Source organism: Condylostylus longicornis, unplaced genomic scaffold (assembly GCF_029603195.1).
Source record: "Condylostylus longicornis isolate FDR11 unplaced genomic scaffold, ASM2960319v2 ptg000054l, whole genome shotgun sequence".
In the NCBI taxonomy this organism is placed as follows: domain Eukaryota; kingdom Metazoa; phylum Arthropoda; class Insecta; order Diptera; family Dolichopodidae; genus Condylostylus; species Condylostylus longicornis.
This window is the reverse complement of record NW_026578023.1, coordinates 295234-319609: the sequence shown is the minus strand read 5'-3', so window position 1 is coordinate 319609 and position 24376 is coordinate 295234. Positions and strand designations below refer to the sequence as shown.

The following is a 24376-nucleotide window of genomic DNA, read 5'->3' as shown; positions in this document are numbered from 1 at the left end:
TAGTAACATTACTGCATTTCTTTAAAAATAAAATTTTTTAAAAATTTTGTAAATTTCAATTTTTTTGCGTAATAAACGGCCACACTTAAACATATGATGACATTGACGTTACTTGAAATTACAATTTATTTTTTTCCGGTTTTCTCTTATATTTTTGAAAAAATATTCATTTTTGAGAAAAAAAAAAGGTAATTTGTGTAAGATGTCGCCTTGCACAATATTATAATTTATTTTGAAATGGTAATAAATCATTTTTAAGCAAAGATAACTGTAACAAGAACTGGAAGAAAAAGTGCATTTCTAGGTACGATTTGTTTTGTTTTTTTGTGTAACTTAAATTTATTTTAACTTTTAATATTACTTGCGTAATAATAATCTGTGTTCAGGAAGTCTATTAAAATTTTGAAAGCTTTATTATTAAAATTTATGACTTATTTCATGATCTGGACGGCAAAATGAATAAAAATTGTAACAACTTAATTATTGCATTTTAAAAGCGTTTGTTTTTAAAATTTTCATATCGTTAAGCTGGATTATGAAATGCAAGTGAGTTACAGAAATTAAGAGGAAATAAGAATTTTAACACAATTTTATTTAAGTGTACATGTATTAATATATTTTTCCATAGAAAGGACATTTTTTTAAATAAATTACAAAGCCTTTTCTTAATAAATTTCTTCTATTGTTTTTATTTTTTTTTATTTACTAGATTTTATTTTTGCATGCTTAATACTTGCAAAAATATTTTATTCCGCATTAAGTTATTAATATTTTTTTTCGGGATGATGAAAATTTTCATTCAATTTTCAAGTTTTCCTATACAGTTACCTACCCATTCACGCAATTTTGGATGCATTTAATAAGTTCATTCGCCATAAATCTTCTTCTATACACAAATTATAGTATTTTATTGAAAAAGAATTTGTATAAACAATAAAGTTGGGTCAAACCAATGGTTTGTATTGTAGCACTTTTTCCTTCAACAAGTGAAAATTCTGCTTTTAAATACAGTCTATGTATACCTACCACACTATTAAAATAATTTTCATTCATATACAAAACTATTTCTAAGATTGCATATATTTAGGATGACGCATACATGCAGTCTTTGAAATAAAGCATAAATTAATATAAAGTGGGGTTAACATAATGCTCAATTTTAAGGGTTAATTGTGTGAGTTAAGAAAAATAATTATATTTTTTAATGTCATGGAGTTTACCGTTAGCTTTTTGTATTTATAGAAATTTGAAAAAGCTTGCGATTTCGGAAATATAAGGTGTCAAAAATTCAAATTTTACAAATTTCAAGAGGCGATAATTTGAGAGGGGGTGGAGATGGAAAAAAAATTTCTTCTAACGAAATGAACGATTTGTTAATGTCAAAAGCTCCTAAAATTTCAAGCTTCTACAGGCTGGGGTCTAGAAGAAAATCGACATCAAAAATTTGGAAAAAAGTACTTTAGATAATGGTAAATTAAAACGGACATTTTGTTTTTCTAAAGTTTAACTATAGTATACCGCGCTAGGGGAAGCAAGCCGATGGGTTTCTGCGTTTGCAAAATTTCAAAAATGCTTATGGTTTCATTGCAACAAATAGTTAAAAAAAGCCATTTTTAGGGTTTTGGGGGGGTATAGCTTCTAGAGGGGGGGAGATAGGTAAAAATTTTATTCTACGGAAATAAGTTTCTAGTAAAGATCTATGTAGATACAAAATTTCAGCTTTCTATCTTCAAGGGTGTAGAAGTTTTGTAAACAGACACACGGACAGGTGGACGGACGGACGGACGGACGGACAGAGTGAAACTAATAAGCACTTTTTTTCAAAAATTTTTTGGAAAAGTGCTAAAAATATGCAATTACAAGAAATCTAAAAATATTTTTTATAAAAAAAAATTCATTAAAATTTATTTCACGGTTATGCTTTACTATATTGAAAATAAAATTAAAATTTCCGGCAAAAATTTATTTTGACCCTATATTTATACATGTATACTACTGGGAAAGGATTTTTCCTTCTTAATAAGTATATAAGTAAAATTGCGTCCAATTTATGTGAATATAAATCCTGCTTATTCCATTTTGTATTAGCCCTTATTATAAATTCAATACTTATTGTATTAAATTAGCCCTTATTATAATCCGAATAATAAATTATAGTATAGGAAAAAACGACCTGATGTTATAAAGAATATATTTCTTTATTCTTACAGGTAGCCTACCTAAGCCAACCGGTTCTTTTGAGAAATCTATCTAATGTCTCGATTTCAATCTTTGATATTTCATCCAGCCCCGTCACGCTATTTCTGCCTCACGAGTCCTGTCTGGCCGCGCATAGTACCAGACACTATCAGAGTTAATAAAAAAAATTTCATTAACTCTGCAACACTACGTTGTATGAAAGTACAATCTCAGCCTACCCGATTTCCTAAGATCGTATTTTAACCACTTCTTGCCGATCTTCGTTTAAACAGGGCTTTCCACCTGCTGTCGGTGCATGATAGATAATTTTCGCACTGTTAATGGGAACAAAAACATGTTTTACTCTGAAAAATTTCCATGGCTAAGCCACACCTAGCCAAATAATCCACTCGTTGTTTTCCCGCTATGTTTTGGCGGCTCAGAACCCAAAGGATTATGACACTATTGTGGATTGTATTGTGATTGTGATTAAAGTATATTACTCGTATTATAATCATAAAATGTATATATGAAATTAATTCGGCATAAATATATGTTGTACAAACATGCGTACATAAGATCACGATATTCTTATAAAGTCTAAATTTTTAAAAATAATTAACACTTTTCTGTATAACCTTAACAAAAATATATTTTGAACTATAATTATAGGAAAAAGGAAAATAATAAAAACATAAACAAATTGTAAGGAAGTGGTTTTAGTTTTGGATTGCAATTTTTAATCTGTATAATATATTGGCATATAAAGTGTATGTATGTCATGACAAATAGAAATATAGGAAGTATTAGACATATGCTTACACTCCAATAAAAGTTCGGATAAATTTTATATGGCAAGGTAAATTTTTTACTTAATTTTAATATGTTATACATACGTTATATGAAACGAGGTACATACTTTAAAATTTTTAGCCGTAGTATGCGTATGTAAAACAGATTAAGAATCAACAAACAGATTGAATTTAACAAAAGACAAAAAGAAACAGATTGAATTTTAAAAATGGACAATGTAAACTAACATAATATGTTCTGACCTTTTTCAATGAGGAAGACATTAAAAAGATCTATCAAATAGACCATGTAGAGTTTTACCGAACATAAAAGCACCATTGAAACGCAAATTTTCCAGAAATTGTTACCTGCAAACAGTAGAATATACCTTATAGCTAAAGATCTATAGAGACGATAACATCGAAACAGCAATGAAACGAAACGCTTTACCCTACTCCTGAAATCTTTTGCATCAAAAATGATGTTAAGAACATTCCATCATGAAACATGTAAGGATTATCACTTTTTTTCCATATAATTTACTAAAGAAAAAATAAACAAGAAGGGTTGGGAAGAAAAAAAGTACCAACACACAGTTAATGCCAACGCAGAAAAAAATTATAGCCACAAATCCAACTGTTCAGATGAGATGTATTCCAAAATATAAAGGGAATTTTATCGTTTATTATTTTTTTTAGAATTAATGTTCAAAAATTAATTAAAATCAATATTACATAATTAAAAATAAAGTATATATAATTATCTTTTGAGTAGGAAGGAATGGCATAAATCTTTATAATTACATTTAACCATACGCAATCAACTATATATACATACGTTTTATATACATATGGATCATCAAAAGAAACTAATAAATTTTAAATGAAAATCATTTTGATTTTAAAGAAAATTTTTTTATACCTACACAAAATACCCTTGGTTTCATACAAAAAAAAATTCAAATTTGATAATCTTCTCTGTTAACTTCTTAAATTGAATACGTCACTAGTTACCAGAACATCATACCTGTAATGCATATATATATAGCGTATTAACGTATATACGAGCAATCTAATCCTATTTAATCCATGTGTTCGCTGAAAAATGCTACTTTCATTTACTTTTCATATACAGAACGAGAAAAAAAGGTATTTTTTTTTATATGTTATATTATTATACAAGCATTGTAAGCAAGTACTACAAGAATGGTATATTAAATATGTAAATATTTATAATAAAATTGTATACAAAAAATACGATGGAATTAACATAAATATGTACGTGGATTTATCCGAAATTATACGATAGCTTTCTGTATGTTTGTTGTGTATAAGTGTATGTACATACATAATATATTTATTCAAAAATTAAATAAAAACTTGTTTATTTTTAACATACAATGTTGTTACATGTAAAACATGTATAGATATATAAAAAATGGTCATATACTCATGCACATATTTGTATATATGTATATAAGGAAAATATCAAAAATTACAAAAATTTTACATATACGCGTAAGAGTAAAAAAATAAAGTATTGAAGAAACAAAAATTTTCAATTGCCCTACAAATGTATACCCTATGACTTACATACAGGACCTCAGCCAAAAAATTCTAGTAAGAATACGAGTGAAATAACAGAAATAGTTTAAAAATGCTCTTAATTAATTCATAGAGAAAAAAAATGTATAGGGTATAAAATTAGATTAAAAGAAAAATCCCTTTTTTTCTGCTCGAGATTTTGTATAGGTCGATTCATTTAGCTAGGATCATTTTTTGGGTATAGAAATTAAATTTAAATAAAATAAGATTTTTGATTTCGCACAAAAAAAAATTTTTTTTGCACTAAAATAAAATAGAAAAAAAAAGTAAAAGAAAGGTAAAATTCAAATTAAAAAATATTCGTTTTTTTTTTTTGAAATGTAAATGGTTCCTTATATGAAAAAGATGTTTCAAGAAAAATACCCTTTTTTAGCTCTTTCTCAAAAAAATTTAAATAAAAAATATGCTTTCATTCTGTCCATCCGTCCGTCCTTATGTCTGTTAACCTTCTTAACTTCTACATCCTTTGAGATAGCTGAAATTTTGTCAATTTTTGACTATTTATTATGTAACGAACCCACAGACATTTTTCAAATTGTGCAAATGCATAGTTTCATCCCAAATGTATGCAATAATTTGATATATTTCAGTATATGAATGAAAGTTAAGTTTGAAAGGAGTATTTTCAATTCTTCAATGAAAAGTTGCTACTTTAGAAATCATTGATTCGTCACCACTTTATATTCAAAATATATTATACTAATATCAATTTGGTTTGATAAAAAATAAAACGAAACAGAATCACATTCCGAGCATTCAAACTGGGGTATTAAAGTCGTATAATTCTTGTACGAACTATGTAAAAAACACTTTGAACGAAATCTGTCAAATTTTTATAAAATTATCAGAATTTGTAGTAATATCGCTAGAATATTTTTAACAATAATTCGAACAGGTACGATGCATCTTAAAGAAAAAACTTCAATATCGATTAATCTTAAAGCTATTATTTAAAGTTTACACAAACAAATTTATATAAATATACATAGCTGCCTCCCAAAATAATTTTGCCATCTTTTAAAACGTAATATTTTTCTAACCAAACATAAATATCTTATTCCAATCAATTGATCTTTCGGAACAACCTGTATCCCATATATTATGATAAATGCACGCATTACACATTTTAAATTCGTTCGCTTTGTAATTTTACGTGGATATGAATATATAATTGTGTACATATGAATATACATGGCTGTTATTTACGTAATATGTGGGCATAATATTTGCAAATACAAACATATATTATATATTGATATGTAAAATTTAGTTATAGAATATGGAAATGTACATAATTGTCTTGTATATTGAATTGTAACCACAATAATATTAAATAACTTTTGATTGACATAATTAAGTTTGCAATACATTTCAATGCGTATAAATAATAAATAGATCATCAAACATATACATATATTATAAAACTATATACATGTAGATATTTTGTTTAAATTCATTCAAAATATGCGTAAATGAGATTGTGTATACATAATATATGTAAATTGATATTGAATCAATGTCCTAAAACTAAAACCTTCATTATATTTGTATATCATAGACATAATAGAATTAAAAATAAATTTAATAAAGAATTTCAATGACACGTAGCTAATATATTTTTGATAATATACTGATTTGTATATATACATATGTACATATATACAAAACATTTGAAGGATAATTATATGTTATTTTTATTTATTTTCAAATTTAAAACATACTTTTAATTTTATTTCGATAATTATTTATTTATTGAACTTTAATTATAAAAATTATTTGTTTCTTAATTTAATTTTTAAATTTTCCATTTAATTTGAATAAAATATTTTTTTGTTTTAATAATTTTATTTATCGAATTACGAAGAATTTAATAACAAAGTAAAGATTTATGTCAAAAAAATTGAAATATGTAAATTTATAACACAGGATTCGATTATAGTATATTATTATTGATGTATCGAAATTATATATCGAAAATTATTTGCGCACGCTATCATATGAATGCTGTAATTCTTAATTAATCAAAATGTTTTGAATAAATCATCTCTTTCATTTTGGTATGACTTATTTTTTAAAATTTAAAATATTAATTAATTCAATGACGTATACAGAGTCGCAAATTTAATTTGATACCAAGAAACTATTTAAACTCACCTATTTTGCAATTTGCACTTTTTTAATTTTTGTTTAAGAATGAAAAGTATTCAATTAATTCCTTTTCAAGAATGAATAAAGGATGAATTTAATTTTGATTGCAAATTGCATTAAATTGTAATACAAAAATTTCAAAATCAATTTATTGGATGAATTTTTTATTTCTTGAATCTCATTTGTACAAGAATTCACTTGCTAAATTGACCGTTTTTAAACTATATTATTGATTTTTTATGTTCTTTTTTGTAATTTAAAATAAATGTAACGATTCCATTGATTGATTTGCTGAACAAAATGAGGTTAAAGTGCAACAAACAATAACATAAACATTTCAATATAGAAATCAAAATTTTTAAACTAATCCTTTTTGTCGGCTGAATCGGAACAAATTTCGCATACCAATTTTTCGATGAAAATGGAGTTAACTAAGGTACAGAGGCGTAAAGTTGTTTGAATTTTTTGATTTTTTTTGGGGTTGAATTTACATTTTGATTCTTATACATAAAAATAATCAAAGTATTTCCTGATTATTAAAAGTAATGAACGTCTAACTTTTTCAGGAAACTTTTTGTGAATGTTGGAAGAATTAGTTGATGAAATTCTTTGTAATTTAATATTTAAGTTTTGATTTTCAACGAAATTTACTGGGAAATTCTGAAAGAAAATCGGATAAACTAAAAAAAGGAGCATTCTACAACATTTTAACAACGCGATCGATTATGTGCTGTTCACATCAAATTTTTTTTTCTTATAACACTTAAAATATTATAAGAAGGTTTGCTTAGAATCGAATATTATTATTCCAACAAAAAAAGTTTACCGTTTTATTAATTCTTTTTCATTTTCTTTTTACATTTCTTTCAAAATATGAAGTTATCATCATGGAATTCTAGTATATACATATATATATGATTGCATATATAAAGTGTGTGTATATGATTTACATAATGTATATATGATTGGAATAACAAGATATTTCACTTAACAAAAGAGGTCATTATAATTTTATCTGGAATATGATGAAAGAAAACAAAAAATCTTAATACAAACAATAACAACATGATTACCAAACCCACATAAATATAATATTTATTATAAAATATATACCATAATTATGCATTAATATACAAAATATATATGCATTTATTCATATATATATGTCATTATAATAACAATTGCAGTTTAAATTTGAAAAAAATATAAATATGAAAAAAATGCATAAATTCATTGATAATTTTAAGGTGTTGAGACATGAGAAATATTACAATTAATTTAAATATTTTATCCTGACACAATAAGGACGTATAGTTCATTTTATATATTATAATATGTATATAATTTGTATTGATATACAAAAAAAAAATAATATACTATTACATACAATTATAATAATCGTAGAAAATTATGAAAATTATTACTATAAAATGTAAACAAATTGCGTTTTATTTAAACAAAAAAATATTTTAATTGTCAACTTTTTTTATAAAAATTTATTATACTTTTGGTATAAATATAAAGAAAAACCAATTATTTTCTTTACCTTTCATAAGAATTTTTATACAATTTTAACTTTCTTGAAAAAATTTATTTAATAATGATGGTACACATTGGAGCGAAATTTTAAAGCACATACGAAAACAAACTAGATGGTTCTATACATCTTCTTTTATTGCTAGTGTAACAATTTATTATGTCATAATTTCACTATATGCTCGAGACTTAAAATCTTGAATTTCATTTTCTAACTATGCAATACAATTCTAATATTATTAAAATAAATATGTTCAAGACTGGTTGTTTATGCTATTGTTTTTTAACTAATAAATATTAGAAATATTTTATTTTTAGATTTCATTTATAAAATTATAAAATGGAATTTTCTGAATCATAACTGTATAAATGAAAAATATATGTATATATACAGATCATTTATATAACAAAATTTTTAAAATCATTGCAACATTTTGTTATTATTTTAGTTAAATAGAGAAATTAATGAAAATAAAAGTACAATTTCGATCAGAAATAAAAAAATATTGTACTAACTCTGGCAAATAACATGCAAAATGTCACTTTTGGTGAAAAAATTTTGTGTCAAATTCCGGTTAGTCAAGAACCTAATAATATTCGTGTCGTGAATCTCTAAATTTCAACTTTTTTTTTTAATTTAAATTTTGCTATGCAATTTGCATGTAATCGTCATTCCCCGAGTATAAAAACAAAAAAATTAGAGCATTTGACTTTTATTTTTTGCTTTGTTTGTACCACTTACAAAAAGAAATTTCTAAAAGTTCTAAAGAATATTAAAAATTTTGTTCTTAATTTTATTTATTAAATTAGATACGCATGTAGAATAGCACTTTTCCAAACTTTTTTAATTTTAAATATGAAATTTTTTGCATATTAATTTGTTTGATAGGTTCCAACTTAACTCTGGGAAAATATCGTGTTCACTGACTTTTTTTTTTTAATAAAATAATTAAAAATTTCTTTTGTAAATAAACAATGAAGTTTCTTCCTAATTAATAAGTAATTAATGAGGATAAATAGTTGAAAAACAATTTTTTTTTCTTTCTTATTAATAAGAGTTATAAGATAAGTATAATATATGAAATTTGTATATATGTAAGTATAAAATTTCACGTAAATTTTTTTAATTTTAAAAGTAATCAGTTTTGTTACTTGTATAATTAAAATCAGTTTCTTTAAGAATTCCAATTTGTTTTACAATTAATAAACTTTACAAAATTTACAAAATTTATAATAAAAATATTTTATTTTATTATTACTTAATTAATAGTTTATATTATATATACGTATAACAGTTATGTTCAAAACAAAACAATATAAACAAATGCAAACACGCGTCTTTATAAAAGCTTTTGGAAAATGCATTGGCTGCATAAAAAAAATTAGTAAAATTATTACTGTGTCACACCATTTTTATGCGTTTTCCAGCAATCAAAAGCAGCAAGCAAAAATAATTAATTAATTATTTTTGCAATATTAAACCTTTTCAGAAATTTCGTAATAATTATATAATATTTTTCTTTATAGGATATATGTCTGTATGTGTTTTTAAATTTTCCATACTTTCTTATATTATTTTCTGTTTTACAGTTATAATAAATACATAAGTTAAATGAATTCCTAAAAATATGCAATTTTTTGCAAACATTTATGTATGCATAATATTAAATATGTATATAAAACAATATCAGATCTTTAAATAGTAACAATAAAAGGTAAACTAAAGAAAGACATGATGGCTACATAATCTCTTTAATTACTTATGCTTTTTAAAAATAACTTTAAATAATATTATTGTACACGGATTTGAGTATTATTGTACACAATTGTTCTTGTGTGAATCTTTAAATCACTTATACTGTAGGGTTGACTAAAATTAGTTATATAGATTTGATTTTCTGAAGTGCAATTTAAGCTTTGTCATGGTCAATTGGAAGGGAGAAACCCGCAGTCGGAAGTTTTGACCATATAAAATATGTTATCGTTATATAGCAAAAACTTCAATTTTGTATGCATTTTTCGTGCCATTAAAAATTATTTTTCTTTTATTCCAAACTTGTAATTCCAAATTTTGCTGAACTAGAGTATATCACAATTAAGTAAACTATAAGTACGCCGCACTTAGAAAATGAATTAAACTTTCTTGTATAAATTTTTTATTAAATTAAATTTTATTCTTGTATATAGTATAAAGAAAAGGTTTTAGTCCGTAAAACGTTCTGCCTTAAGCTATGCATAACATAACTACTTTTAATTTACTATCTATATGAAGTGCATATGTACATACTATCATTCAAATAAACATTGTTTATATAAAAATGCTTGAACATATGAACATATTAACATGACCGTGAATATGTACAGTATATATGTATACATATTAGATTTGGTGAAATGTGTTCTCCATTATTTCTAATATATTCAAATATATGTAAATATACTAAATTGTATTCCATTTCTATAAACAATTTTTTTGTGTTATGTAACTTTTATTAAATATACAATATGTACAAGATATTAAATTAAACTCAGATATTCTTGAAAATATTTCTCTTTCTTCTAGATATAAATACATATATATATACACTAAATACCTTGAAGCTAACAATTGAAAAATAAAATTTTGGTTTTCCCAGTTCCGGTTCTTGCTTTAACAAGAATTCATAATACTTTTTATGACATCCTTAAAATAAATATCAACATCAATATATTATTATGTACATGTGTATATGTATATTGTATTGTAAGATAAAATGAGTATAACATTGAGCAAGGATTCTGACTCTTTTCTTTAATTTAATGCAACTATAAAAAGTGAATACATAAATGAATTTTTTATTATTTTTCTATTGATTGGATTAAAAAAAAATTTTTTTTTTGTTTTTTAATTTTCTAAAATTGAATTTGAATAGGTACTTGATTTATTTTTAAAATTTAAAAAACAAAACCCGCAACATTTTACTCATAAATTAAAGGGCATAGTTTTTAAATTTCGCTAATTTACACGTTTTGCAGATGTACTTATGGTACAATCACAGAGTTAATAATGTAAAAATATGAGAGAGCATACTATTCGTATAATTAAAAAAATTAAACTAGTTCAAACTATAAAATTGCTTAAAAGTCTCTAAAGCATTCTAAAAAATGATCATTCCGTCACATCGCCATTAAAAACGGATATAAAATTTCATCGAAATCTGTTCAGCCATAATTGAGATAACCGAAAACATAAGCAGACTGCTAGATGGAAATTGTGATATCTCACTCTTACGTTACTAACAATCTAAACCGTTTATTTACGTTTCTTTGTCACGAAGCAACGAGGCATATTTAATTAATTTAGTACCATCACAGTACAATAGATGTTGCCGCGAACATTACCATAAAATTCGTACAAAAAAAACGCTATCTGCCAATTTATTTTTAACATCTGTCAGATTATTGGCTTCGTTTAATGCCATCTAAGTGTTCCAAATTGAAAAGGCAAGGTATACACCATGTACAATAGTATGTCATTGCTTGTTTCGTTCACTTTCTGATTATTTATACTTGTCATAGCTCAATAGCAATTTTTAATTGCATTGTACTTTGTAATGGGTGATTTCTTAATATTGTATTAATACACATTAAAAACATAGTACGAGTACATCACATTAGAAATAATTTGACAGTTAATACTTATACGAGTATACTGTAGCATAAGAGTTAGTACTCTTTCGTATATTATTGAAAAGTAAATAAACAACACATCTGACCATTGGTGCAGTGGTTATGGCACCGGTCCTTTAACGGAAGGGTCTCGGGTTCAAACCCCGGTCAGGTCACTATAAAAATTATATTCAATATTATTATAACTTAATATACAATACTAATAAAAATATTATACAAGTAATTCTCAAATATTCCTAATATTCGATATTAAAAAAAAAAACTAAGAAAAATCAATAGTAAATATTAATATAACCTCAAATAATTAATATATAAATAAAAAAACTACGGCAGGCTAGTCACCTACCTAGTTAAACCCTATGACGCTATGAAACTAGTGCATGAGAAATCATGCACTAGCCCTATGCTCCTTCTAGGAGTGAACAAAGGAAAAAAAAAAAAAAAAAAAAAAATAAACAACACAATCTTAATAAAATCTCTGTAATGTTATTTTGCTATGTATAAAAATGAAAGAAATACAAAAAAATAAATATAATGCAAAGATATTCTTTTTAAATAAAAATAAAAAATTAAAGTTATCAAACACATGTAGATATTTTTTATTTTTTTTTTTTTTTTTGTAAAAATAAATTTGATTGGCCTTATTAGGAAAAAAATTCTTTATAAAAAGTTTGAGACTTTTTTCAATTTAATTTTTGTTTTTTTTATATATGCATGTAATTTTATATATATATCGCTTGTTTGCTGCAACACTGACATAACTTAAGATTTGCATATCAGAGAAAATCGAATGTTAAATTGTAGGAATTAAAATGTTTTTATGGTTATAGCATTATTTTATAAGGTATTGTAATCACAACAATTTTTTAATTAGAGAATTGGCGATTGTGTACAAGAAAAAAATATTGTGAGTGTTTATTTCTGTATAAATAACTCAGAAATCGTATTTTTTGAGTTATGTCAATATTACAGCAAATAAATTATATATTTTTAATGCAAATTTTAAAAAGAAATTTTAATTAGACTGGGAATTAATCCCAACACAATTGATTTAATAAATACAAAAAGAATAAAAATTTCCTTATTTTGTAATATTAAAATTGTTCAAATTTTAAAGAAAAACATTATTTTGGGAAAATGCAGTTGAATAAAATTAATGTTATATAGATCGCGTGTGTTCTTATAATATTACAGAAACTTTCTTTAAAAAATATTGTAAATGCATTTTGAATAATTTATGTGATATTTTTGTTATATATAGATATGTGATTAAATTTTCCCTATGAAATTCAAATTTTCTCTATGAAATCTAGAATTTCAAATTGATTAATATTAACTACATTTTGTGATTTTAATAGTTAATTAAGTTGTGCTAGATAGACAATATTTATTGAAGAATGTTCAACTTTAAAAAAAAAAACAATTAAACTATGTTAAATTGCATTTTAATAGGAATAAATAAGTAAAAAAATTTTCTCCATACAACTATACAGAGCAGATTGATGACGTACTTTTCGAGCTGGACTCGAAGGCATGACCTACTACTTTCTAAGCAGAAGTTCTACCAACTGAATTATAAAGGTATGAAGTATTTAAATTAGTAAGAAATAATATTAATAAAAAATATACAAAAACAACTATGAGTTGTTATTATTCATTTAGGCACAGGTACAATTAAGTTACAATGCAGTTTCAATTTTTACTCTCTTATTTTTATAAATATTTATTCTAAATTTTTGTTTTTATAACCAAAGCATTCATTTCTTAACATAAATTATTAAGATTTTCTATACAAAGTGTCGAAAATCTCAATAATTTATGTTAAGAAATGAATAAATCCTAAAAAGATCTCTTATATTTATAAATAAAATCTAAAATGTTTATTGTTGTAAATTACAGTTGAAATAATGAAAAACAAAAAGGAAAAAAATCTTTTTATTAAAATATCCTTTATTTAAAAATGAAAAAAAAAAAATAAAATATAAAATACGCTCTAATACACTTTTTCCTTGAAAAATGTTAAACACATATATAAAATTGAGAAATACAGAAAAGAAGAGGCAAAAATAAACAAATAAAATTTAAAACAAAATAAATTGTACATACCCACATACACACATTATTATTACAGTATATGAATATATCTACTAAATACACTCTCGAAAGGCATAAAAGCAAATAAATACAATAAGAACCTGAAATAAAATAAATATTGTATAGGACATACTCTCTTTGATAATGAAACAAAAAATTATAACATAATAAAATAAGAAAATTTTAACAATAACAATAAAAAAAAACAAAAAATTTTCAAAGTTAACTTTATCCCATTCTTTAATGATAATTTTCCTTTTGACTTTATAATGAAATAGAATGGGTGAAAGCTGAAACAAAAATACAATTTTAATTTATGTATGTGCATGTATATGTAATTTGTACATTGTACTCTTATTATATACCCACATAAAAGAACTTTGAAAAATGTTACAAAAACAATAAAAAAAAATAAAAGTAGAAAACAACTGGAAATAAGTTAAGTGAATAGAAAAACAAAAAAATTTTTTTTTTCCTCTACACAAATTGAAAAACCATTTGTGGTTAATTTAAAATAATAAAAAAAAAATGGTAGGTATATTAAATTTAATAAAAATATTTTTATTTTTGCCTTTAATTTTCAATTTAATAAATTCTATGGAAATCGTTTTCACCACTCTCTAAATTTTTTCTTGTTTTTTTATGGTTACTTTTTTCCACACTGTTTTCCTTTTTTCTTTTTTGAAGATTTAACAGATAAAATATCATTATTATAATATAAAATGTATTGAGCGAAAAAGAAAGAGGGGGGGGGGGGGGTGGTTGGGAAGAAATCTGTTATAGGTTGCAAAAACAAAAAAAAAAAGCAAAAATTAAATAAAATCAAAAATGAAAGAGCAAATAAAATAAATAAAATTTTTGTTCACACGTGCGAAAGAATACGAAAATTTCTCAGTACATAATATTTTTGTATTACAGTTAAAAAATATCCCGAAAAATAATACCCGAAAAATATAAAGAAAAATTTTTTAAAATGATTTTTTTTTTTTGTTTTATTTCTTTTTTTTTAATAAGCTAGCTACTAAATTCCGAAAATAGAAATAATATTGTTATTTTAATTTGTTATTTTATGCACAAATTATGTTTTCTATACTATTATGGTATTAGTCAAATGTTAAATGTTTGAATTTTGTATTGAATTTACTCTTTAAAAATTCACTTTTACTCTTAAATAATTTTCATTTATTATTAAATACGGTTTTATTTTTATGTAAAACATTATTTTACAAAGTTGTTTTGTAAATAATTCCTTGAATTCATTTAAATTTCAACACAATCATTTAATAATTTATAATAAAAATTTAAATTATAAAAAAAAATAGTTCAATGTTGATCAACAAAATAATCAGTTAATTTTTCAGATGAATTACAAACAAGGATTATAATATTTGTTACCAGTTTACAATCTGACATACATTTATTGTTAGTATATATTGAAAAGAAAAACAAAAATTTTTTTGAGTGTATATATCTTTAACATTTAATATTTTCTAATTTTAATTGATGTTATTAAGTCTGATAAAAATTGATGCACGCATATAGTTATATGTAAATGCATATATATAAATACTCTTCGCCCCGGGGTAATGTCAGCGAGAAAAGTGTATTACCGATTTAATCCGGCGAGTACATTAATTATAAATATCCAGTTTAATTGAACAATCGGGGGAATAAAACTAATAATTTGAATCGCTCAATTTCCGCATTTAAACGAGTACAAGCTATTGAAGACAATGTGTCTACTTAAACTATTGGCTAAATATTTTGACAACAATTTTAAAATGAATATTTTATATATTTTTATGAGCTTATATTAAATAAGGATCTCGTCGAGCGAATTGTTCATATTTCAATAGAGATAGAAATTCATGTCAAATTTTCGTTTTCTTTAAAAGAAAAATCCAAAATAATTTAATTACAGAAATTAAAAAAAAATCTACAAAAAGTATTACTAATGTTGTTTGTATAATAAAATTGTAATAAAAATTCTATTCTAATTCAAGTGTACTTAAATTTTTTTTTATTGCTTATTTTACCTGTAATTTCGAAGATTTTCAATAAAATAAAAGTATATTTTCTTTTGTAAAATATCATTATCTTAAATTTTATTACTAAAAATTGCTGTCATGAAATATGATTTTATAGGAAGCATTTTGGGAATTACTTAAGAAGAAGCTAGCTGAAGTACTTAATACAAATTTAAATTAATTTTTATATTTAAATGCAAATTTGGAAAATCTTATATACAATTAATTAAATTTACATGAATTTATGAAATTGATATAGCTGTAGAAAAATTCGAAGTTCAAATACAATGGTGAATCTACATACTCATTTTATAGAAAGTTTATGTGCCCTCTACAAATTTAAGATTTTAATTTTAATTTAAGAAATAATGAATGAATTATAAATCAGGAGCAAAAGAATAATTAGTTTTACGTTTTTTCCATTTAAATTTTAATTTAAATTTATACCGTAAATTATGCTATATATATATACATAAAGCTGTGTACAAAACTATGCTATAATACGAGAGTAATAAACAAGGATATGAGAGTAATAAGTATAGATTATTTTTTAATATAAAATTAAAATGAAGATTCAATCATACAAACGGTAAGAAAGACAGACGGTGAACGCAAATTTAACGCAAATGGTAACGAACAAATTATATGGATATATGAGTTTTATAAGATCAATATATTTTTTAAAAAAAATAATTTCCAGTTTAATAAACTTTTAAAAATTGAAAATTAAATGTTTTTATTAAGAATTTAAAATATCGTTATATATATGTATACCTATATTGTGTTAAAAATATTTTCACAAAAAAAAAAAATATTAAAGTACACACAATCAAATGAAACTAATTATGAACCTCTCAGTCTCTTTTAATGAGAATAAAAATCTCATTAACCATTTAAAATTTTAATATTTCAATTGAACAGTTCTATAGTTAAGATATACCGTACATATGTACATACTCTACTTATGTATAAATTTACCCGAACAAATACACACACATTTACACATGTGTGTTACTAAATGTTTGTCTTCCATTTCCATTCACTAACTGTTTTCTTTATTAGTTTTCTTTTTCATTTTTTTTTTTATGAAAATTAGCAAAAAATTGCTAAATGAGAATTTACAGTTCAAAGAAAAATTATTTTTCTTATTTTAATATTTCACTCTTCATATTTTTAATTTTTATTAATTACAAAGTATATATGTATATGTATGTGGGTATGGTGGTTTGAAATTTTTCTTAATAATTTTCTTTATTGTAAAAGCGTAGTTTACATAGAAAATATAAAATTTCGCAAAATTCTGGTTACGATTTTATTTAAAAATATTATGTAATACGAAAAATTTTTGTTCAGAGCGAACAGAAAAGGAGGCAGGGACGGGAGGAAGTTTTGAAAATAAACTATAATTTAATATAAGTTACTGATCAGATTGAATTAAAATTTCAGTATTATTATTTCAGAAATTTTAGGGATTAAAATTTTAAGTATTAAAAATTATCAACTTTGGAAACAATTAGTTTGAGTACTAAACACGATATAGATTTTATAGTAAGAAATGAAGAAAAGTTAAAGAAAATCTAACTTTTTTCACCTCGAAAACATAATTGGAAAACATGTCAACAGAAATACTTAGACTAAGTGCTAAAAAACATATAAAACTTTTTTAAATAGACCTATCCAACATATTCTTGGATACCCTTGGATCCAACATATAGAAAAATAAAAAATGTTATATTTTTTTTTTAATTTCTATTCTTTTCTCACGTTCTTGCTTTCCATTATACCCACCATTTTTCAAGAGTTTTCATTACTTTTATGTAAATTCCTTTCGTTTTTCTTTTCTTCTTCTGTTCGCTTTATTTTTCTTTTCTTCTTCTTTTACATTTCAATTAAAAAAATATTTATTTTTCTTTAATTTTGTTTTTTTTTTTTGTTCAATTCAGATATCTTATCATTTTTATTTAACGTGTTTAGGGGCTGGGAGCAAGGCCTGAAAAAAAAGAATTGATAATTCAATTCAGCTTCAATTTTAATTTCAGAAATTTCATTCCTTCTTTTTCTATACAGGTTCTCTTTGTACTATTACAAAAGTTTATACATTTATATTACACTTGTACATACATGAAAGGTATTGGAAATGGTTTGAATTCATAAAATATACTGTTATTTTTATATTTTGTCGATATACCTTTATGTATACGTATATAATATATGTTTATACGTACGTACAAGATATTATATATGTATATGATATTATGAACGATTTGATTTATTTAATTGTAAATTTAAATACTAAATTGTATGCTTAATCTTAAAATATAATGAAGTAGAAAATGTGGGCGATTATAATTTGTATTTTATTTTATTAATATAGAGTTTAGTAATTTTCCGTGAAATAATTATTTACAATACTGATTTGTAATAAAATAAAACAATAAAAAAACGCAAAAATCTGATGTGGTCAACACATAACCAACCACAATGTGTATTGCCTAGTTAAGTGAAAGTGTTACGGAATATTATAAAAATGACTGTTAAATACTTCTTTCCAATTTTTAGGACATCAGTAAGCTTATAGTTAACATACCTAGAAAAATGTAAATTTGGCTCTTAGTACAGTTTCGCTTTGTGCTACCTGAATTCCCTGAAATGCTCGCCAGTTAGTTTCGGTAATAACCAGAACTCAAATATCAAATTTCAAGAAATTCCATCAATCCGTTCCGTAAATATGGTAAAAAATTTAAAATCAGCCCGCAAATCAGTTTTCGAGACCTGATCTTTCCAAAAAATTATATGTTCATTGTTTTAATACGAAAAATTTAAACACTAAACTTTAATGAAATCGGTTGTTTATTTCTCTTTATATACGCAAAAATGTATATTCGGCCCGTACTAAGCGTCCAGTTGCTAATACCTGATTTCTTCCAAAAGTTAGGAAGTTTTGCGGACGGTCGAGCAAGGCATATATATGAAATTTCAAGTAAATCGGTAGAATATTTTCATCAAAATGGTCAATGTAAATGTAAAACTAAAAAGTGCAGTTCCCGAGGCCTGATACTTGAGATACACACGTTTACACACAGATCGACAGACCGACAGGTTGCTAAAAATAGTTTACTTACACTTCTCTGCTATGGAGAAGTGCATTCCCACCGAAAACTCGATATGCAAAATTTGTTGTTAATTCCGGATTGCCCTGTATTGTATTTTTATACATATATTATTGGAAATTATAACTACCTCGGAATAGGTCAGAATAACCTGTAAATGAAACGCTTATTTGTATGTATATTTTGCTATATAAGAAGTACATTATGCTCTATTCTACTATCTTAGGAGTACAATACTTTATATATAAAAATATAAAACCATCTAGGAGATTATAATTACTTCTTTAAATAAATCAACTTTTTCAAGGCTAGTGTAGTTGGCAAGTGATATCCATTTAAATTGTTTTATATACCTTCAAATAGAACTCAAATATCGCAAAATATTCTAATTATTTTATGACCAAAAATATTTGTTTTGTATGTATTCTAATAAAATTTGTTTAATCTAGTATAATTAACAAAACTGATCACTACCTCTATAAAATTGATAAACATGATAAATTTTTTTAAAAATTATAAAATAATTATATAATTAAATATGAAAAATATTTTAAATATAACAGTTTTTTGTATAACAGTTTTTGTATAACAGTTTTAATTTTTTCATCAGTTTATAAAATTACATTTACTGATAAAAAAAATTCTAATTTGAAATTAATACGCAAAATTTTTAAAATTACAAATTAAAATAAAAATAAATAAAATTTAATTAAAATCTCACCATTTATTTTAATTTTGGTTAATTTATTTCTGAGGTTGAAAAATCTTTACTAAGGTTATTTATTTCAATTAAAAATTCATGACATTGTAAAATTTATATTCGACATTTTATCATTAATAACTTTACTTAATTTTATTGAAATCTTACTTTAATTAGTTAGGTAATTAATTATTTTATACATTCTAAAAAAAATTTTTGTTTCAGTCCAAATCATTTCAATTTTTATTTTATAAATTTTACTTTTATAATAGAAATATTCCTTTCGTTTCTAAAGTCCTTAAACTTTTCTCAAATTCTATATTAAAATTTTGTTCAATTAATTATTAAATAAACGATCATTAAACTCACTGCAATTCACTTTTGTTTTGTTTTCCATTATATTATATTTAAGTTTAAAACAGAGAAAAGATAATCCATATGAAATTTCCTCTCATTAAATAATTTTTAAATAAAAATTTTAAAAGTTATTTTAAATTACTTTCAAATAATTTTGTATAAATGAAAAATGAATTTCAATAAAAGTTTTCATTGCACTTCACTTCCAAAATTTTTAAAAATATTTTTATAGTTTTATATTAAAAAAAAAAGAAGAATCACTTTAAATTAAACTTACCACCACTTGTAATAATAATTAATTATAAATTTTGAATAAATCTTTAAATCTTATGCATCACTATAAAATTTTTAAGTTTAACATTTTTGAAAATTAAATATTATTTTCTCATCATTTAAATAAAATTTAAGATGTATTATAAATATATATATATATATATATATATATATATATAATTTTTTTGTTAACCGGTTAATTAATTTTATAAAATAAATTTATAATTTGCACAGAATTTGCACAAAATTTCTTTAAAAAAAAAACCAAAAATTAAAATCGAAAGAAAAAATAAATAAAATAAAAATTACAAATTGCAAATAATATTGCATATATTTAGGCGACGCGATATCATTTTTTCAATTGCGAATGCATCCTTTCTGATTCTTTAGGAAATATTTAATTTTCTAAAAATATATGTACATATAGAGAAAAAACGAGAAAATTTAAACAAAAACAAAAGAAAAAAAGCATAAATGTATATGTGTGTGTATATACATTGAATTACATATTTTACATTTATATAGAACATCTAAAAGTATGTATATCAATTATGCATATACATACATATACAAATTGAGATAACTATTTTTGATCGGGTCCGGAAAAATTCCTTTTTTTTTTCTTTTGTTGTTTTTGTTTTTGTTTGTTTCGTAGTTAAAAAGTTGAGCTTGCGCACATTATAATTGCATGAAATTTAAAATTTTGTTTTGTTTTTCTTTTTTTTTTTTTTGTTTTATAATTTCTATTTTATATTGCATAAAATAATTTTAAATTTTGCATACATACAAATTACATATTATTATATATGATTTTGTAAATAAATCTATTTGAATGTAAATTTTTGCAATATATTTACATTATATATGAACAGAGTTTAATATATATGTATATATATATGAATTTATCGTCATATGCATTAATATGTACTTTTTTAATTTATTTTAAAATTCTAAATTATATAACGAGATTTAAAAATAAGCAAAAAAAAAAACTGCAAATTAACTCTATTGCACTTCAAATAATAATTTTAATTGTAATATTCTTATTTACTAAAATAATGTATTAATTAAAATTATATTAATTATTTTATTAATCATATATATATATATATATATAAGTTAATTGTATTAATTTAAATTTATTTAAGATTATTCATTATACTCTTTATTTTAAATTAAATTTGGAAATTATTACCACAGTAATTATTTTTAAATTATAAGAGTCACTACACTTTTTAATATTTTAATATATTTTAAGATATAAGTATTCCAAAGCCGCTATTTTTAAATATATAACTACCATCAAATTAATAAATAAGACCAGTTAAAAATTTTCATTTAATACTTCTACAAATTAATCCTTAAGCAATTTTTTTATTAATTATTAAATTTAGTTTTTTATTTTATTTTTAAAGAACTTAAAAATTAGGCATTTTTAAAGATTAAAAAAATAAAAAATATTTATTTTCGAAATTTAAATTTTAATTTTTACAAATATCTTCTTACTTTATATAACAATTATTCTCTTTAAAAAAATAAAAATGCTAAGTAACAAATTTTAAGGTTAAATTAATTATTTCCTTCATCAAATCCTTGAATTTTCACTTCCAATTCTTTTTTTTACTTTTCCTTTTTTCTTGGTTTCTCTTCTAATTTTTTTAATACAAATTTTTGTGATTTTTCTATTCTTTTATTATTTTATAATAAATTATTATATAAGGTATTAACTTATTTAAATTTATATATTAATTGTTATCAAAAAAAAAACGTAATAATAATAATAAAATAATCAACGATTTTAATAAAACGTGCATACATAACAACTGAACAATTGAAAGATGCTAGCAAGAGTAATATTCGCAATCGAATGCGAGAGAAAATTTTAACTAAATTGAAAAATTGTTATCGTCCTTAACAAGTACATAAAAAAAAACCAAAAACAGTAAGCAACACCAAGAAATAAGAACAACAACAACAAGAATAAACAACAACAAAAAAAGAAAGAGTATTTTTTTTGCACCTAAATAAGAAGAAAACCTTCAAAAAGAGCATCAAAAACAAAGTATATATACATATATACGTATACATAATAAATATTTTTAATATTTAAAGCAACAAATGTATTACAAAATAATAAGAAAAAATAATAAGACAACAGAAAAAAAAAAACACTAACAAAAATTATAAGAGGACAACAACAGTATAAAAATCAGTCACAAATCCATGAACCTATCCACTATATATGTATATATATATATATATATATGGAAAACATAAATTTAACACTGTTTACTTTAGGATCATGTCACAGTATAATTTGTATTATTAATACTTTGAGAATAAGAAAACCATAATACTGCAATATAGAGCACATTTATAAGAATTCATGGTATTTTATAAGAAAAATATCAAAAAATCCGGTTTTATTATATTGGCTACTGCCCTATTTATAATAACAAAATTTGCAATTAAAATTTTGCCAGCTATAGAACGTCATAGTTAATATTTTAAATATTGTTCATATATTCGATAAAATCTAAAATTTATTATGAGTCTAATGAAAGTTGTATGTTTAGACAGTGTTTAACATCAGATTTTGTCTGATACCAAATAAAAGAAATCATTCTATTCTCATCAAATGTACTATAAAATTCTTTCTAAAGTAAAATGGCGACAATCAATTTTTTGTATAAATTTTGTAAGGCGAACAACTGATTTTCATTTTCGTTTTCATTTCCAGATATAATTTTCATAAATCTGAGTCGAATAATATAATTTCAGTTTGTTATGTAAACAGTCATCAGAATTTAAAATAAATTTGCATACTTTTAGGGATATTTTAATTTTTGAAAAATCTTTCAAATTTTTTTTTTCTTGAAAAATTTGTTTTATTACTAAATTAAATTATTAATATACATATTTTAATATATTTATTATGTATATATGCATACATGAATCACAAATATTAAAATGAAATTTAGAACTCAAAAATACATACTTTAAGCACTTTTTATATCTAAATAATTATGTGTATGTATATCAAAATAATAACATATTAACTATATAAAATTTCATATCATATAATAACTATAGAATGAAATTGTTTTGTAAATTATACATGTATATATAATATGTACATATATATATACATTATAAATTCGTATATGTGCCGCTTATATAGAAAAGGACGTAATAAGAGTTTTTTTTTCTAACACTTTTCTTCTACAATTTTCTTTTTGTTATGTTTTAAAAGTATGCATATAATATTTACCTACAAATACAATGTTTGTATACATAACAAACATATATATGTATTAAATTATATTGTTATACATATTATATTTTAATTCCACTGTCACTGATTTAATAACATTTTTGTTTTTTTTTTTTTTTATTCTTTCATCTTATAAGTAAGTACTATTTTTTTGTTTTTCAAATAAACATACACAAACACATACACATAAAATTTTTTTTTTGTGTGTAATAATTTAAATGTATAAATTTCTATATAATATAACAGATTCATATTAAATTTACCACCCACAACTTCTTTTCAATGTTAAAACAAAAAAAAAAAATAAAAGAATAAGAAGAAAAGATAAAATCAGATGGTAAATACTCAGACAGGTTGTTGTTTTGTTGCCTAGCCAGATGTTTAAAAGCTGTAACTTTTCCTATTTCTTCCTCTTTCTGCTTTTTTTTTTGTTTTTTGCTTTTTTTATCAGTTATGTATACTATAATGTATATATTGTGCAATTTTCACGGTAAAGAGAGGTTAAGGTTTATAGTTGCTTTTTCCAAAAAGAAAAAAAAAATTAAAATTGAATCCGATATAACATTGAAATTTTTTTATTATTTTTTTTTTTCTTAATAAACACTAATACTATG

At 22.8% G+C, this 24376-nt stretch overlaps 1 protein-coding gene across 5 annotated transcripts in view; it reads right to left on the bottom strand.

Annotated features, from left to right (window-relative positions):
• The window catches only part of LOC129611614 (sodium- and chloride-dependent glycine transporter 1), a 79141-nt gene extending 56830 nt beyond the window's left edge, over window positions 1-22311 (bottom strand). For 2 of the 5 annotated variants that reach the window (XM_055524826.1, XM_055524830.1), the window contains exon 1: window positions 21995-22311. The gene's annotated coding sequence lies outside the window, so the exon portion shown is untranslated. Of the gene's footprint in view, window positions 1-20797; window positions 21249-21683; window positions 21777-21994 lie in introns of those variants that run through there. The other 3 variants (XM_055524831.1, XM_055524828.1, XM_055524827.1) reach the window with 3 other exon arrangements.
• Between the last annotated feature and the right edge of the window lie 2065 nt (window positions 22312-24376).